Below are 16860 nucleotides of genomic sequence, written 5' to 3'. Positions count from 1 at the left end.
GAAAAAAGCCTGAACGTGAAGAAACTGTACTGGCTTCAAGCTGCTCTGGGTAAGGGAGCTGTGTATAGTAGTCTAGTTTCCTTATAGCTCATGCAACTTTCCCATTCGTCAAAGCACATACATGGACACATACCTGTGGACCCACACCCACACTCAAAACTCATGTAAAAATAGGGTGACAGAAAATGAATAATTCCTCTTACCAGATAAAGTCAAACAATAATTGACAGAATCTCTCAGAACAGGATGTTCAACCATGTGGAAGCCCAGCCACACTAAAAGGTAACTGCTCTGTGTTGCCCTTTAAAGTTTGGTACGTCACAATCCCTTCATGACATCAGCCCTCCACATCACCAGGGTGGACATCTAAGGCTGAAGGTCTGGCCGCAGGTAAGAAGAGGAAAGGTCTCTTCCACTGCTGTAAGTCTTCTGTGTAATACCTTTTCGTATTTCTGATGACTACCGGCTCTATTTAGTTATATATTTCTATATTTGAACAGACAGAATGTTGGTTCGTGATAACTTTAGTGATCATTCAGATCCAAATTGTACTGTAAACGTATCATGTGTCCATCCTACATTAGGCGTTTTTCTGTGCGTTTCGGTCCGCTCGTGTTCTTTTCCCACACAATGCCATAGGACCTTGACGACTATCTTTTCGAATCTCAGTAGTTTTATAACGATATCTTCCTTGAAAAACTACGAAAGCAAGTAATGTATATAAAGCTACTTTGTCATGGCAAGCAGGACACCATAGAGTCAGACCGTGGTAGCCTCTAAAACTGTTGCTATACTTACTTTTCTGGGTCCCGAAAGTTCGACCGTTCTAACCTTCTGACGAGGAGACGCGTCCGATCCCAAAGTGTCGAAGGCCTTCCCTTTGGAGAGGCCCCTCGATGTGGAAAATCATGTCCCAAAGTGTTTTCTTGGAGTCCAGGAATGTTCCACCTATCGGTATGGCATGGCAAGAGCCACTCTCCTCGTTGAGCATATTCCCAAAGAGCCAACCGGAACCCTAGGGCCTTGGAGCTGGCTCCCAGCTCCTACTCCCCTCGGCTGACTTGCTCCCCAGGTGCCAGCCAGCATGCAACCCATTTGAGGGGCAAAGAGGCGAGGCGAGCCGGCGCGGGCATTTAGCTCCGTGGTTCCGGCGCCGGCCTCGCAAGCGCAAGGGCCCGAGTTCGAGTCCCCGCGCGAAACAAGACCGGAAAAAAAAAAAAAAAAAAAAAAAATGAAGGCGACCGTAATTCTTCCTTTTTGGTTTTTCGGTTTCTCTTCTTTTGGGGTGTTTTTCCTTTTCTGCCGGGGATCGACCTTGAGGCCTTGCGCTGCTGAGACAGGCGCCAGAACCGCTGAGCTAAACCCCGGCCCCATGAATGTTCCTATTACCTCAAGAGCTGGTAAGGACCCTCTGCCAAAGCCCACCAACACAGTGTGGAGCCAGGCGGGTGCGTGCAACAACAGAGCACCCTCCACTTCTGCCCTAGTGGCCGTGAAGCTATGTGGTTCCACACTACAGAGGCACAGGGGGAATAAAGGCCATTGTCCTGAGCTGCGGAAGTGGTCAAGAGAGAGAGGGCCCCTCTCAAGCTACCTGATCATAACTGAAGCCCACTGGAAAAGGGAAGAGAATCTCTTCAATAAAGGCACACCAGACCACCCTACCTGGCAAAATAGAGGGATCATCTCCTCCCTTCAGAACCTGGACTATCTTCAGGGGAAAGGCAGCTGAAACATTCAATAGAACCTTGCCCAGTTCCAACTGGCAGGAGGACAGGGAGCTCAACTGGGGACTTGCAGCCAGAAATCTGCCTGAATCCAATGGGGCAATGAATTGCTCCCTGAGATACATTGACTTCTAAATGCCCGCTGCTGGCCATGTTGTCTATAGTGACAGAAGAGACATACCCTGAAGGAGTCCATTCATTTTACTCCTTTATTTCTTCTTTTCAAAATTACCACTAGTTCTTTGCTCTGTTTAATTTTTTTCCTTTATCTACTCTTATAATTGTTATTTTTCACTTTTTTGGTGTTTTCCTCTTTGCTTTCACTCTCTCCCAGGCTCCCTTGCTGTCCCACATTGTTCTTCGCCTCCCTTTGTATTCCCGTTCTGGGCCTAATTCATATTTCTTCCTTATTTTTGTCATTCTTCTCTTTTCTTCTCTCACCTGTGTCCTCTGGCTTCACTGCTAACCTTCCCCTATCCTTCTACGTACATATCCCTTCCTCCCCGACTCTTTCTATTTCCCCATTCTGAAAGGTAAAGTTGCTATGTGCAAGAGTTCATTCACTATAAACGTATGTTGGGTTGGTCATTCATTTTGATTTAAATCACATAGTGAAAGGTGAGAGATTAATAATTCCCAGGAATGGTCATTTTGGAAGAAGTGCTTCATTGTATTGTGTTGTTAATTCTATCACTTGGGCTAAGGTGTTGTGATTGATCTCATCAGTCCTACTTCCTGGTATAATGTAAATGAGAAGGCCTCACAGCCATTAGAGACTCAAAACCTAAACTCCAAGTATATATCAAAGACACCTGTGAGAAGTAGTCATTCCATAAGGGTTCTAAATACTTCAACCAAGATACTTACAAAGTATCAACCCAGGAACAAAACCAAGGACAGTACCAAACCCCAAAATGAGAAGACATTTAAGTAAGGCACACACTCAGACATCCACCCAACAAGAAGCACATTCTGGGGGAGAGGAAATGGAACAGTCTGAGTGTCAACCCCTTGGGCACCCTGAACTGGTAGCCCAGGAGGTGAAAAAAGAGATGAATGAGGTGCTAGAAAAATAAAAGGAGTGTTCCACGGAAAGAGCTGAAGGATACAAACTCTTCATTGCTCAAACAAATGGGAAGGCACGTGACCTCAAACTTAGTAGGAAGAGTTAGAGAAGATTTTATTCTGCAATGCAAATGATAAACTATTAGTTCACAACTATTAGGGTGAAGTTTTGGTGCTGTTTTCCTGGAAGGCATGTCACTTTTCCAAAAATAACATTAAAGACGCCGTCGTTTGAAAGGGAAAGAATGAGTTTTATCTAGACATTACACCTCAGGTCCCCACATGAGCTTCTCAAATCACTGACGTTTTTATAAAGGCACTTCGAGCTGGATACTGCCTGCACCTTGCATCGCAAAGGCCTCAGGGGTACGTCACCATTGCGTGTCAACTCTCTGACATCCCATGCCTTCAGTCGAACCCTCTGTGTCTTTCTCTGGCCCCAGCTGAATGCTATTCCTATCTTCTTGCCCTACCTAAAATCCTGCTCTATCTCCAAGTATCCTGCTTTTGGAGCCTTCTAGGGCAAGTGCCGTTTTCCTTGCCACATTCCCTCCTCCTACTAGACCTCCAAGTGCAATAGCTGTTGGAGTTTTTTTCCTCAGTGCTGCTTCTGGGTCCTTTGCCTGCCTGACTTTCATAAAATAACTCTCCTTTTAATCTTCTCTCATCAGATTCTCTCACCTGGTACTTTTCTGTCTTTTATCCTTTGATGAATTCCCCGGTAACTTTCATCTGCTCTTGTTTTCCCTTGGTCCCACTGTCTTGTCATTCAACTGGACACTTGTCTTCATTCCCGGTGACCTTACCACATGGGTGATCATTTTCATATCTCACGTTTCAGATCCTTGATCCCTTTTCCAGTTTGACTCCCGCTTTAGTAGTGCCTTTAAATAGGCAGGCCTTCAAAACCTCGATTGCAACCTGTTCCCTATTGAACCCACTACTCAGGTGCCTTTCGCAACACTGCTCCACCATTTTTCCCACTCCTCTAACCTCTCTAAGACCAAGAGTTAAGTCGACTACCTCTTCCTGGTCTGTTGAATAGTCTTTTCTTATCCAACAGGAGGATGCATGCTTTTTCCACTGTCCTCAAATCCACAATATTTTCTCCTTTCTCCCATTGTCACCTCAGAGAAACAAATACGAAAAAGTGAGTATTCTCACAAGTGCCTACACCAGGCTAGGTGGGTATTGACCCCTACTGCGTGCCTTCCTTCCATTTAGAGCACAGGTCCTCTTCTTTGGGGTATCTTGGTTTCATTCTTCCCATTGGGCACATTAGTTCCACCAACTACCAGGACAAACTGGGAGGCTTGAAAACCTGTCGGTTTAGTATTAAAGAGTTACGGAGACTAGAACTCCACAATCAAGTCGTCCACAGGACTGCTTTCCTCTGGAGTCTCCGAGAAGGATGTGCTATAGGCCTCTCGATCGTATCTTCTGGCAGATTCTTGCAATTCTTACCATTTGGCTTATGGATTCATCACTCCAATCTCTGCCTCATTCTCTCTGAGTCTGCGTCTGTATTCAAGTTTCCCTCTCCTTAGGAAGCACCGCCAATTGGATGAAGAGACAACGTACTTCCAGTATGACCTGATTTCGCTTGACTGTCTCGTTCATTATTTATTCATTCGTGTGCAGTGTTTGGCGCCGGGAGATGGAACGCGGGCCTTTCGGCTTGCAAGGCGGGCGGCAGAACCACTGCGCTAAATGCCCGGCCCACGACCTCATTTCCAATCGATTCCCTTTGGAAAGGCGTAAAGCCACTATTTCCAACGAAGGCCACGTTCAAAGGTGTCAGAAAAATGAAAAGACTACGTGTTCCTACTCATTTGTGGGAGCAAAAATGACAGTTTGATCCTAGAGAAGTAAAGAGGGGAATAAAGTTCCATAGAAAAGAAGGAGTCAGAAAAATGAAGAGTGGTTGGAGAATGGGCCTGCAATACATGGACACTGCGAGGAGGAGTTATGTTAGTTGCGTTGTGGCTAGAACTCTAGACTAAGGAGTTTCTGATCTGTTCAAAACAACGCAAAGATAAGAAGCTGAAGTGTCATAGCACATAGAAATGATAACTATATGAAGAATGGAAATGCTAATTACTCGGATTGGTTGCTATAGAGTGCATGCATACAGCACATTCTTCTTTCGTATGCTACAACTATATCCAAATATTTGGTGTCCATTAAAACACGGAGTGATATGCAAGATAAAAGAAAGACAGTTGCCTTTCAGAAATACATACGAAACGCTTTCACAGCTTTCTGTCAGAAGCAACTTGGTAAGGAGAAATTGGAGTAGCTATGTCCCCAGGCAATAAGGTGACCAGGGGATAGTTCCATCTGGATTATTGGACATAGTTTAAATCACATCACTTTTTAAAAAGCAAAGCAAAGGAAACCGGATTTTGTTCCCCACACCTCGACTCCTAAGAAATCCATAGAACTCTTTCAGGATTTTGCTGAGGAGGATATTGTGGGAATCAAGAAAGAAGGAAATGATAAAAGTTTGATTGCCAAAAAGTGTGCTTAGGAATTTGTAAGTATTTCTTTACTAAAAGTATAAATCGTCATGTCCTCTATCTCCCTGCACACACACACACACACACACACACACATATATATATATGATAAAATAAAATATGATATATGATATATGAAATATGATATATGATATATGATAAAATGAAATATGATAACATAAAATAAAACACCTACTAGAAAAATTATTCAATGAGATTTGAGTTTAAAAGAGTGTAGTCCTTTTAAATGTAAAATGTGCTAAAATCTGAATGACATTCACAAATGAATTCTAATGCATGACTTCTTCTGGGGTCTGAAAGCTGCACTGTGAGAGGTCCCATGGCATACCTATAAAGAAACATCGCTCTCTACCTGCCATAATGAGGGTTTTCATTCCCTTCATGAAAATATTCCCTTTTACAAATTGCCAGCCAGGCCGAATTGGACCATTTGTTCTAGCTCAGCTCTGCCTCTATCATTTTAGATAACTCTATCCATAGCTAGATCATCAATCTAAACAGTAGATTAATAGACATTTGTGCTTTGTTACATTTACATATCCGAGAACAGGACACATTCCAATGATGTTGGAAAAACTATTACTCACAACCTGTGCAATCGTTTAGGGAAAAAAGCCTGAACGTGAAGAAACTGTACTGGCTTCAAGCTGCTCTGGGTAAGGGAGCTGTGTATAGTAGTCTAGTTTCCTTATAGCTCATGCAACTTTCCCATTCGTCAAAGCACATACATGGACACATACCTGTGGACCCACACCCACACTCAAAACTCATGTAAAAATAGGGTGACAGAAAATGAATAATTCCTCTTACCAGATAAAGTCAAACAATAATTGACAGAATCTCTCAGAACAGGATGTTCAACCATGTGGAAGCCCAGCCACACTAAAAGGTAACTGCTCTGTGTTGCCCTTTAAAGTTTGGTACGTCACAATCCCTTCATGACATCAGCCCTCCACATCACCAGGGTGGACATCTAAGGCTGAAGGTCTGGCCGCAGGTAAGAAGAGGAAAGGTCTCTTCCACTGCTGTAAGTCTTCTGTGTAATACCTTTTCGTATTTCTGATGACTACCGGCTCTATTTAGTTATATATTTCTATATTTGAACAGACAGAATGTTGGTTCGTGATAACTTTAGTGATCATTCAGATCCAAATTGTACTGTAAACGTATCATGTGTCCATCCTACACTAGGCGTTTTTCTGTGCGTTTCGGTCCGCTCGTGTTCTTTTCCCACACAATGCCATAGGACCTTGACGACTATCTTTTCGAATCTCAGTAGTTTTATAACGATATCTTCCTTGAAAAACTACGAAAGCAAGTAATGTATATAAAGCTACTTTGTCATGGCAAGCAGGACACCATAGAGTCAGACCGTGGTAGCCTCTAAAACTGTTGCTATACTTACTTTTCTGGGTCCCGAAAGTTCGACCGTTCTAACCTTCTGACGAGGAGACGCGTCCGATCCCAAAGTGTCGAAGGCCTTCCCTTTGGAGAGGCCCCTCGATGTGGAAAATCATGTCCCAAAGTGTTTTCTTGGAGTCCAGGAATGTTCCACCTATCGGTATGGCATGGCAAGAGCCAGTCTCCTCGTTGAGCATATTCCCAAAGAGCCAACCGGAACCCTAGGGCCTTGGAGCTGGCTCCCAGCTCCTACTCCCCTCGGCTGACTTGCTCCCCAGGTGCCAGGCAGCATGCAACCCATTTGAGGGGCAAAGAGGCGAGGCGAGCCGGCGCGGGCATGTAGCTCCGTGGTTCCGGCGCCGGCCTGGCAAGCGCAAGGGCCCGAGTTCGAGTCCCCGCGCGAAACAAGACCGGAAAAAAAAAAAAAAAAGAAAAATGAAGGCGACCGTAATTCTTCCTTTTTGGTTTTTCGGTTTCTCTTCTTTTGGGGTGTTTTTCCTTTTCTGCCGGGGATCGACCTTGAGGCCTTGCGCTGCTGAGACAGGCGCCAGAACCGCTGAGCTAAACCCCGACCCCATTAATGTTCCTATTACCTCAAGAGCTGGTAAGGACCCTCTGCCAAAGCCCACCAACACAGTGTGGAGCCAGGCGGGTGCGTGCAACAACAGAGCACCCTCCACTTCTGCGCTAGTGGCCGTGAAGCTATGTGGTTCCACACTACAGAGGCACAGGGGGAATAAAGGCCATTGTCCTGAGCTGCGGAAGTGGTCAAGAGAGAGAGGGCCCCTCTCAAGCTACCTGATCATAACTGAAGCCCACTGGAAAAGGGAAGAGAATCTCTTCAATAAAGGCACACCAGACCACCCTACCTGGCAAAATAGAGGGATCATCTCCTCCCTTCAGAACCTGGACTATCTTCAGGGGAAAGGCAGCTGAAACATTCAATAGAACCTTGCCCAGTTCCAACTGGCAGGAGGACAGGGAGCTCAACTGGGGACTTGCAGCCAGAAATCTGCCTGAATCCAATGGGGCAATGAATTGCTCCCTGAGATACATTGACTTCTAAATGCCCGCTGCTGGCCATGTTGTCTATAGTGACAGAAGAGACATACCCTGAAGGAGTCCATTCATTTTACTCCTTTATTTCTTCTTTTCAAAATTACCACTAGTTCTTTGCTCTGTTTAATTTTTTTCCTTTATCTACTCTTATAATTGTTATTTTTCACTTTTTTGGTGTTTTCCTCTTTGCTTTCACTCTCTCCCAGGCTCCCTTGCTGTCCCACATTGTTCTTCGCCTCCCTTTGTATTCCCGTTCTGGGCCTAATTCATATTTCTTCCTTATTTTTGTCATTCTTCTCTTTTCTTCTCTCACCTGTGTCCTCTGGCTTCACTGCTAACCTTCCCCTATCCTTCTACGTACATATCCCTTCCTCCCCGACTCTTTCTATTTCCCCATTCTGAAAGGTAAAGTTGCTATGTGCAAGAGTTCATTCACTATAAACATATGTTGGGTTGGTCATTCATTTTGATTTAAATCACATAGTGAAAGGTGAGAGATTAATAATTCCCAGGAATGGTCATTTTGGAAGAAGTGCTTCATTGTATTGTGTTGTTAATTCTATCACTTGGGCTAAGGTGTTGTGATTGATCTCATCAGTCCTACTTCCTGGTATAATGTAAATGAGAAGGCCTCACAGCCATTAGAGACTCAAAACCTAAACTCCAAGTATATATCAAAGACACCTGTGAGAAGTAGTCATTCCATAAGGGTTCTAAATACTTCAACCAAGATACTTACAAAGTATCAACCCAGGAACAAAACCAAGGACAGTACCAAACCCCAAAATGAGAAGACATTTAAGTAAGGCACACACTCAGACATCCACCCAACAAGAAGCACATTCTGGGGGAGAGGAAATGGAACAGTCTGAGTGTCAACCCCTTGGGCACCCTGAACTGGTAGCCCAGGAGGTGAAAAAAGAGATGAATGAGGTGCTAGAAAAATAAAAGGAGTGTTCCACGGAAAGAGCTGAAGGATACAAACTCTTCATTGCTCAAACAAATGGGAAGGCACGTGACCTCAAACTTAGTAGGAAGAGTTAGAGAAGATTTTATTCTGCAATGCAAATGATAAACTATTAGTTCACAACTATTAGGGTGAAGTTTTGGTGCTGTTTTCCTGGAAGGCATGTCACTTTTCCAAAAATAACATTAAAGACGCCGTCGTTTGAAAGGGAAAGAATGAGTTTTATCTAGACATTACACCTCAGGTCCCCACATGAGCTTCTCAAATCACTGACGTTTTTATAAAGGCACTTCGAGCTGGATACTGCCTGCACCTTGCATCGCAAAGGCCTCAGGGGTACGTCACCATTGCGTGTCAACTCTCTGACATCCCATGCCTTCAGTCGAACCCTCTGTGTCTTTCTCTGGCCCCAGCTGAATGCTATTCCTATCTTCTTGCCCTACCTAAAATCCTGCTCTATCTCCAAGTATCCTGCTTTTGGAGCCTTCTAGGGCAAGTGCCGTTTTCCTTGCCACATTCCCTCCTCCTACTAGACCTCCAAGTGCAATAGCTGTTGGAGTTTTTTTCCTCAGTGCTGCTTCTGGGTCCTTTGCCTGCCTGACTTTCATAAAATAACTCTCCTTTTAATCTTCTCTCATCAGATTCTCTCACCTGGTACTTTTCTGTCTTTTATCCTTTGATGAATTCCCCGGTAACTTTCATCTGCTCTTGTTTTCCCTTGGTCCCACTGTCTTGTCATTCAACTGGACACTTGTCTTCATTCCCGGTGACCTTACCACATGGGTGATCATTTTCATATCTCACGTTTCAGATCCTTGATCCCTTTTCCAGTTTGACTCCCGCTTTAGTAGTGCCTTTAAATAGGCAGGCCTTCAAAACCTCGATTGCAACCTGTTCCCTATTGAACCCACTACTCAGGTGCCTTTCGCAACACTGCTCCACCATTTTTCCCACTCCTCTAACCTCTCTAAGACCAAGAGTTAAGTCGACTACCTCTTCCTGGTCTGTTGAATAGTCTTTTCTTATCCAACAGGAGGATGCATGCTTTTTCCACTGTCCTCAAATCCACAATATTTTCTCCTTTCTCCCATTGTCACCTCAGAGAAACAAATACGAAAAAGTGAGTATTCTCACAAGTGCCTACACCAGGCTAGGTGGGTATTGACCCCTACTGCGTGCCTTCCTTCCATTTAGAGCACAGGTCCTCTTCTTTGGGGTATCTTGGTTTCATTCTTCCCATTGGGCACATTAGTTCCACCAACTACCAGGACAAACTGGGAGGCTTGAAAACCTGTCGGTTTAGTATTAAAGAGTTACGGAGACTAGAACTCCACAATCAAGTCGTCCACAGGACTGCTTTCCTCTGGAGTCTCCGAGAAGGATGTGCTATAGGCCTCTCGATCGTATCTTCTGGCAGATTCTTGCAATTCTTACCATTTGGCTTATGGATTCATCACTCCAATCTCTGCCTCATTCTCTCTGAGTCTGCGTCTGTATTCAAGTTTCCCTCTCCTTAGGAAGCACCGCCAATTGGATGAAGAGACAACGTACTTCCAGTATGACCTGATTTCGCTTGACTGTCTCGTTCATTATTTATTCATTCGTGTGCAGTGTTTGGCGCCGGGAGATGGAACGCGGGCCTTTCGGCTTGCAAGGCGGGCGGCAGAACCACTGCGCTAAATGCCCGGCCCACGACCTCATTTCCAATCGATTCCCTTTGGAAAGGCGTAAAGCCACTATTTCCAACGAAGGCCACGTTCAAAGGTGTCAGAAAAATGAAAAGACTACGTGTTCCTACTCATTTGTGGGAGCAAAAATGACAGTTTGATCCTAGAGAAGTAAAGAGGGGAATAAAGTTCCATAGAAAAGAAGGAGTCAGAAAAATGAAGAGTGGTTGGAGAATGGGCCTGCAATACATGGACACTGCGAGGAGGAGTTATGTTAGTTGCGTTGTGGCTAGAACTCTAGACTAAGGAGTTTCTGATCTGTTCAAAACAACGCAAAGATAAGAAGCTGAAGTGTCATAGCACATAGAAATGATAACTATATGAAGAATGGAAATGCTAATTACTCGGATTGGTTGCTATAGAGTGCATGCATACAGCACATTCTTCTTTCGTATGCTACAACTATATCCAAATATTTGGTGTCCATTAAAACACGGAGTGATACGCAAGATAAAAGAAAGACAGTTGTCTTTCAGAAATACATACGAAACGCTTTCACAGCTTTCTGTCAGAAGCAACTTGGTAAGGAGAAATTGGAGTAGCTATGTCCCCAGGCAATAAGGTGACCAGGGGATAGTTCCATCTGGATTATTGGACATAGTTTAAATCACATCACTTTTTAAAAAGCAAAGCAAAGGAAACCGGATTTTGTTCCCCACACCTCGACTCCTAAGAAATCCATAGAACTCTTTCAGGATTTTGCTGAGGAGGATATTGTGGGAATCAAGAAAGAAGGAAATGATAAAAGTTTGATTGCCAAAAAGTGTGCTTAGGAATTTGTAAGTATTTCTTTATTAAAAGTATAAATCGTCATGTCCTCTATCTCCCTGCACACACACACACACACACACACACACACACACATATATATATATGATAAAATAAAATATGATATATGATATATGAAATATGATATATGATATATGATAAAATAAAATATGATAACATAAAATAAAACACCTACTAGAAAAATTATTCAATGAGATTTGAGTTTAAAAGAGTGTAGTCCTTTTAAATGTAAAATGTGCTAAAATCTGAATGACATTCACAAATGAATTCTAATGCATGACTTCTTCTGGGGTCTGAAAGCTGCACTGTGAGAGGTCCCATGGCATACCTATAAAGAAACATCGCCCTCTACCTGCCATAATGAGGGTTTTCATTCCCTTCATGAAAATATTCCCTTTTACAAATTGCCAGCCAGGCCGAATTGGACCATTTGTTCTAGCTCAGCTCTGCCTCTATCATTTTAGGTAACTCTATCCATAGCTAGATCATCAATCTAAACAGTAGATTAATAGACATTTGTGCTTTGTTACATTTACATATCCGAGAACAGGACACATTCCAATGATGTTGGAAAAACTATTACTCACAACCTGTGCAATCGTTTAGGGAAAAAAGCCTGAACGTGAAGAAACTGTACTGGCTTCAAGCTGCTCTGGGTAAGGGAGCTGTGTATAGTAGTCTAGTTTCCTTATAGCTCATGCAACTTTCCCATTCGTCAAAGCACATACATGGACACATACCTGTGGACCCACACCCACACTCAAAACTCATGTAAAAATAGGGTGACAGAAAATGAATAATTCCTCTTACCAGATAAAGTCAAACAATAATTGACAGAATCTCTCAGAACAGGATGTTCAACCATGTGGAAGCCCAGCCACACTAAAAGGTAACTGCTCTGTGTTGCCCTTTAAAGTTTGGTACGTCACAATCCCTTCATGACATCAGCCCTCCACATCACCAGGGTGGACATCTAAGGCTGAAGGTCTGGCCGCAGGTAAGAAGAGGAAAGGTCTCTTCCACTGCTGTAAGTCTTCTGTGTAATACCTTTTCGTATTTCTGATGACTACCGGCTCTATTTAGTTATATATTTCTATATTTGAACAGACAGAATGTTGGTTCGTGATAACTTTAGTGATCATTCAGATCCAAATTGTACTGTAAACGTATCATGTGTCCATCCTACACTAGGCGTTTTTCTGTGCGTTTCGGTCCGCTCGTGTTCTTTTCCCACACAATGCCATAGGACCTTGACGACTATCTTTTCGAATCTCAGTAGTTTTATAACGATATCTTCCTTGAAAAACTACGAAAGCAAGTAATGTATATAAAGCTACTTTGTCATGGCAAGCAGGACACCATAGAGTCAGACCGTGGTAGCCTCTAAAAATGTTGCTACACTTACTTTTCTGGGTCCCGAAAGTTCGACCGTTGTAACCTTCTGACGAGGAGACGCGTCCGATCCCAAAGTGTCGAAGGCCTTCCCTTTGGAGAGGCCCCTCGATGTGGAAAATCATGTCCCAAAGTGTTTTCTTGGAGTCCAGGAATGTTCCACCTATCGGTATGGCATGGCAAGAGCCACTCTCCTCGTTGAGCATATTCCCAAAGAGCCAACCGGAACCCTAGGGCCTTTGAGCTGGCTCCCAGCTCCTACTCCCCTAGGCTGACTTGCTCCCCAGGTGCCAGCCAGCATGCAACCCATTTGAGGGGCAAAGAGGCGAGGCGAGCCGGCGCGGGCATTTAGCTCCGTGGTTCCGGCGCCGGCCTCGCAAGCGCAAGGGCCCGAGTTCGAGTCCCCACGCGAAACAAGACCGGAAAAAAAAAAAAAAAAAAAAAAATGAAGGGGACCGTAATTCTTCCTTTTTGGTTTTTCGGTTTCTCTTCTTTTGGGGTGTTTTTCCTTTTCTGCCGGGGATCGACCTTGAGGCCTTGCGCTGCTGAGACAGGCGCCAGAACCGCTGAGCTAAACCCCGGCCCCATGAATGTTCCTATTACCTCAAGAGCTGGTAAGGACCCTCTGCCAAAGCCCACCAACACAGTGTGGAGCCAGGCGGGTGCGTGCAACAACAGAGCACCCTCCACTTCTGCCCTAGTGGCCGTGAAGCTATGTGGTTCCACACTACAGAGGCACAGGGGGAATAAAGGCCATTGTCCTGAGCTGCGGAAGTGGTCAAGAGAGAGAGGGCCCCTCTCAAGCTACCTGATCATAACTGAAGCCCACTGGAAAAGGGAAGAGAATCTCTTCAATAAAGGCACACCAGACCACCCTACCTGGCAAAATAGAGGGATCATCTCCTCCCTTCAGAACCTGGACTATCTTCAGGGGAAAGGCAGCTGAAACATTCAATAGAACCTTGCCCAGTTCCAACTGGCAGGAGGACAGGGAGCTCAACTGGGGACTTGCAGCCAGAAATCTGCCTGAACCCAATGGGGCAATGAATTGCTCCCTGAGATACATTGACTTCTAAATGCCCGCTGCTGGCCATGTTGTCTATAGTGACAGAAGAGACATACCCTGAAGGAGTCCATTCATTTTACTCCTTTATTTCTTCTTTTCAAAATTACCACTAGTTCTTTGCTCTGTTTAATTTTTTTCCTTTATCTACTCTTATAATTGTTATTTTTCACTTTTTTGGTGTTTTCCTCTTTGCTTTCACTCTCTCCCAGGCTCCCTTGCTGTCCCACATTGTTCTTCGCCTCCCTTTGTATTCCCGTTCTGGGCCTAATTCATATTTCTTCCTTATTTTTGTCATTCTTCTCTTTTCTTCTCTCACCTGTGTCCTCTGGCTTCACTGCTAACCTTCCCCTATCCTTCTACGTACATATCCCTTCCTCCCCGACTCTTTCTATTTCCCCATTCTGAAAGGTAAAGTTGCTATGTGCAAGAGTTCATTCACTATAAACATATGTTGGGTTGGTCATTCATTTTGATTTAAATCACATAGTGAAAGGTGAGAGATTAATAATTCCCAGGAATGGTCATTTTGGAAGAAGTGCTTCATTGTATTGTGTTGTTAATTCTATCACTTGGGCTAAGGTGTTGTGATTGATCTCATCAGTCCTACTTCCTGGTATAATGTAAATGAGAAGGCCTCACAGCCATTAGAGACTCAAAACCTAAACTCCAAGTATATATCAAAGACACCTGTGAGAAGTAGTCATTCCATAAGGGTTCTAAATACTTCAACCAAGATACTTACAAAGTATCAACCCAGGAACAAAACCAAGGACAGTACCAAACCCCAAAATGAGAAGACATTTAAGTAAGGCACACACTCAGACATCCACCCAACAAGAAGCACATTCTGGGGGAGAGGAAATGGAACAGTCTGAGTGTCAACCCCTTGGGCACCCTGAACTGGTAGCCCAGGAGGTGAAAAAAGAGATGAATGAGGTGCTAGAAAAATAAAAGGAGTGTTCCACGGAAAGAGCTGAAGGATACAAACTCTTCATTGCTCAAACAAATGGGAAGGCACGTGACCTCAAACTTAGTAGGAAGAGTTAGAGAAGATTTTATTCTGCAATGCAAATGATAAACTATTAGTTCACAACTATTAGGGTGAAGTTTTGGTGCTGTTTTCCTGGAAGGCATGTCACTTTTCCAAAAATAACATTAAAGACGCCGTCGTTTGAAAGGGAAAGAATGAGTTTTATCTAGACATTACACCTCAGGTCCCCACATGAGCTTCTCAAATCACTGACGTTTTTATAAAGGCACTTCGAGCTGGATACTGCCTGCACCTTGCATCGCAAAGGCCTCAGGGGTACGTCACCATTGCGTGTCAACTCTCTGACATCCCATGCCTTCAGTCGAACCCTCTGTGTCTTTCTCTGGCCCCAGCTGAATGCTATTCCTATCTTCTTGCCCTACCTAAAATCCTGCTCTATCTCCAAGTATCCTGCTTTTGGAGCCTTCTAGGGCAAGTGCCGTTTTCCTTGCCACATTCCCTCCTCCTACTAGACCTCCAAGTGCAATAGCTGTTGGAGTTTTTTTCCTCAGTGCTGCTTCTGGGTCCTTTGCCTGCCTGACTTTCATAAAATAACTCTCCTTTTAATCTTCTCTCATCAGATTCTCTCACCTGGTACTTTTCTGTCTTTTATCCTTTGATGAATTCCCCGGTAACTTTCATCTGCTCTTGTTTTCCCTTGGTCCCACTGTCTTGTCATTCAACTGGACACTTGTCTTCATTCCCGGTGACCTTACCACATGGGTGATCATTTTCATATCTCACGTTTCAGATCCTTGATCCCTTTTCCAGTTTGACTCCCGCTTTAGTAGTGCCTTTAAATAGGCAGGCCTTCAAAACCTCGATTGCAACCTGTTCCCTATTGAACCCACTACTCAGGTGCCTTTCGCAACACTGCTCCACCATTTTTCCCACTCCTCTAACCTCTCTAAGACCAAGAGTTAAGTCGACTACCTCTTCCTGGTCTGTTGAATAGTCTTTTCTTATCCAACAGGAGGATGCATGCTTTTTCCACTGTCCTCAAATCCACAATATTTTCTCCTTTCTCCCATTGTCACCTCAGAGAAACAAATACGAAAAAGTGAGTATTCTCACAAGTGCCTACACCAGGCTAGGTGGGTATTGACCCCTACTGCGTGCCTTCCTTCCATTTAGAGCACAGGTCCTCTTCTTTGGGGTATCTTGGTTTCATTCTTCCCATTGGGCACATTAGTTCCACCAACTACCAGGACAAACTGGGAGGCTTGAAAACCTGTCGGTTTAGTATTAAAGAGTTACGGAGACTAGAACTCCACAATCAAGTCGTCCACAGGACTGCTTTCCTCTGGAGTCTCCGAGAAGGATGTGCTATAGGCCTCTCGATCGTATCTTCTGGCAGATTCTTGCAATTCTTACCATTTGGCTTATGGATTCATCACTCCAATCTCTGCCTCATTCTCTCTGAGTCTGCGTCTGTATTCAAGTTTCCCTCTCCTTAGGAAGCACCGCCAATTGGATGAAGAGACAACGTACTTCCAGTATGACCTGATTTCGCTTGACTGTCTCGTTAATTATTTATTCATTCGTGTGCAGTGTTTGGCGCCGGGAGATGGAACGCGGGCCTTTCGGCTTGCAAGGCGGGCGGCAGAACCACTGCGCTAAATGCCCGGCCCACGACCTCATTTCCAATCGATTCCCTTTGGAAAGGCGTAAAGCCACTATTTCCAACGAAGGCCACGTTCAAAGGTGTCAGAAAAATGAAAAGACTACGTGTTCCTACTCATTTGTGGGAGCAAAAATGACAGTTTGATCCTAGAGAAGTAAAGAGGGGAATAAAGTTCCATAGAAAAGAAGGAGCAGAAAAATGAAGAGTGGTTGGAGAATGGGCCTGCAATACATGGACACTGCGAGGAGGAGTTATGTTAGTTGCGTTGTGGCTAGAACTCTAGACTAAGGAGTTTCTGATCTGTTCAAAACAACGCAAAGATAAGAAGCTGAAGTGTCATAGCACATAGAAATGATAACTATATGGAGAATGGAAATGCTAATTACTCGGATTGGTTGCTATAGAGTGCATGCATACAGCACATTCTTCTTTCGTATGCTACAACTATATCCAAATATTTGGTGTCCATTAAA

At 44.1% G+C, this 16860-nt stretch overlaps 1 long non-coding RNA gene across 6 annotated transcripts in view; it reads right to left on the bottom strand.

Moving 5' to 3' along the window:
* Positions 1–12675: 12675 nt before the first annotated feature.
* Positions 12676–16860, bottom strand: part of LOC147820799 (uncharacterized) — a 29905-nt gene continuing 25720 nt past the window's right edge. For 5 of the 6 annotated variants that reach the window (XR_015448230.1, XR_015448229.1, XR_015448233.1 and 2 more), the window contains one exon: positions 12676–15800. This is a non-coding gene — a long non-coding RNA (uncharacterized LOC147820799). The remainder of the gene's footprint in view (positions 15801–16860) is intronic. The other variant, XR_015448231.1, reaches the window with a different exon arrangement.

This window comes from Heterocephalus glaber, unplaced genomic scaffold (genome assembly GCF_053883595.1).
Source record: "Heterocephalus glaber isolate CG9 unplaced genomic scaffold, H.glaber_assembly_v1.0 deba00001795, whole genome shotgun sequence".
Lineage (NCBI taxonomy): Eukaryota > Metazoa > Chordata > Mammalia > Rodentia > Bathyergidae > Heterocephalus > Heterocephalus glaber.
The sequence above is the reverse complement of the archived record's forward strand: the minus strand, read 5'-3'. Positions and strand labels throughout refer to the sequence as shown.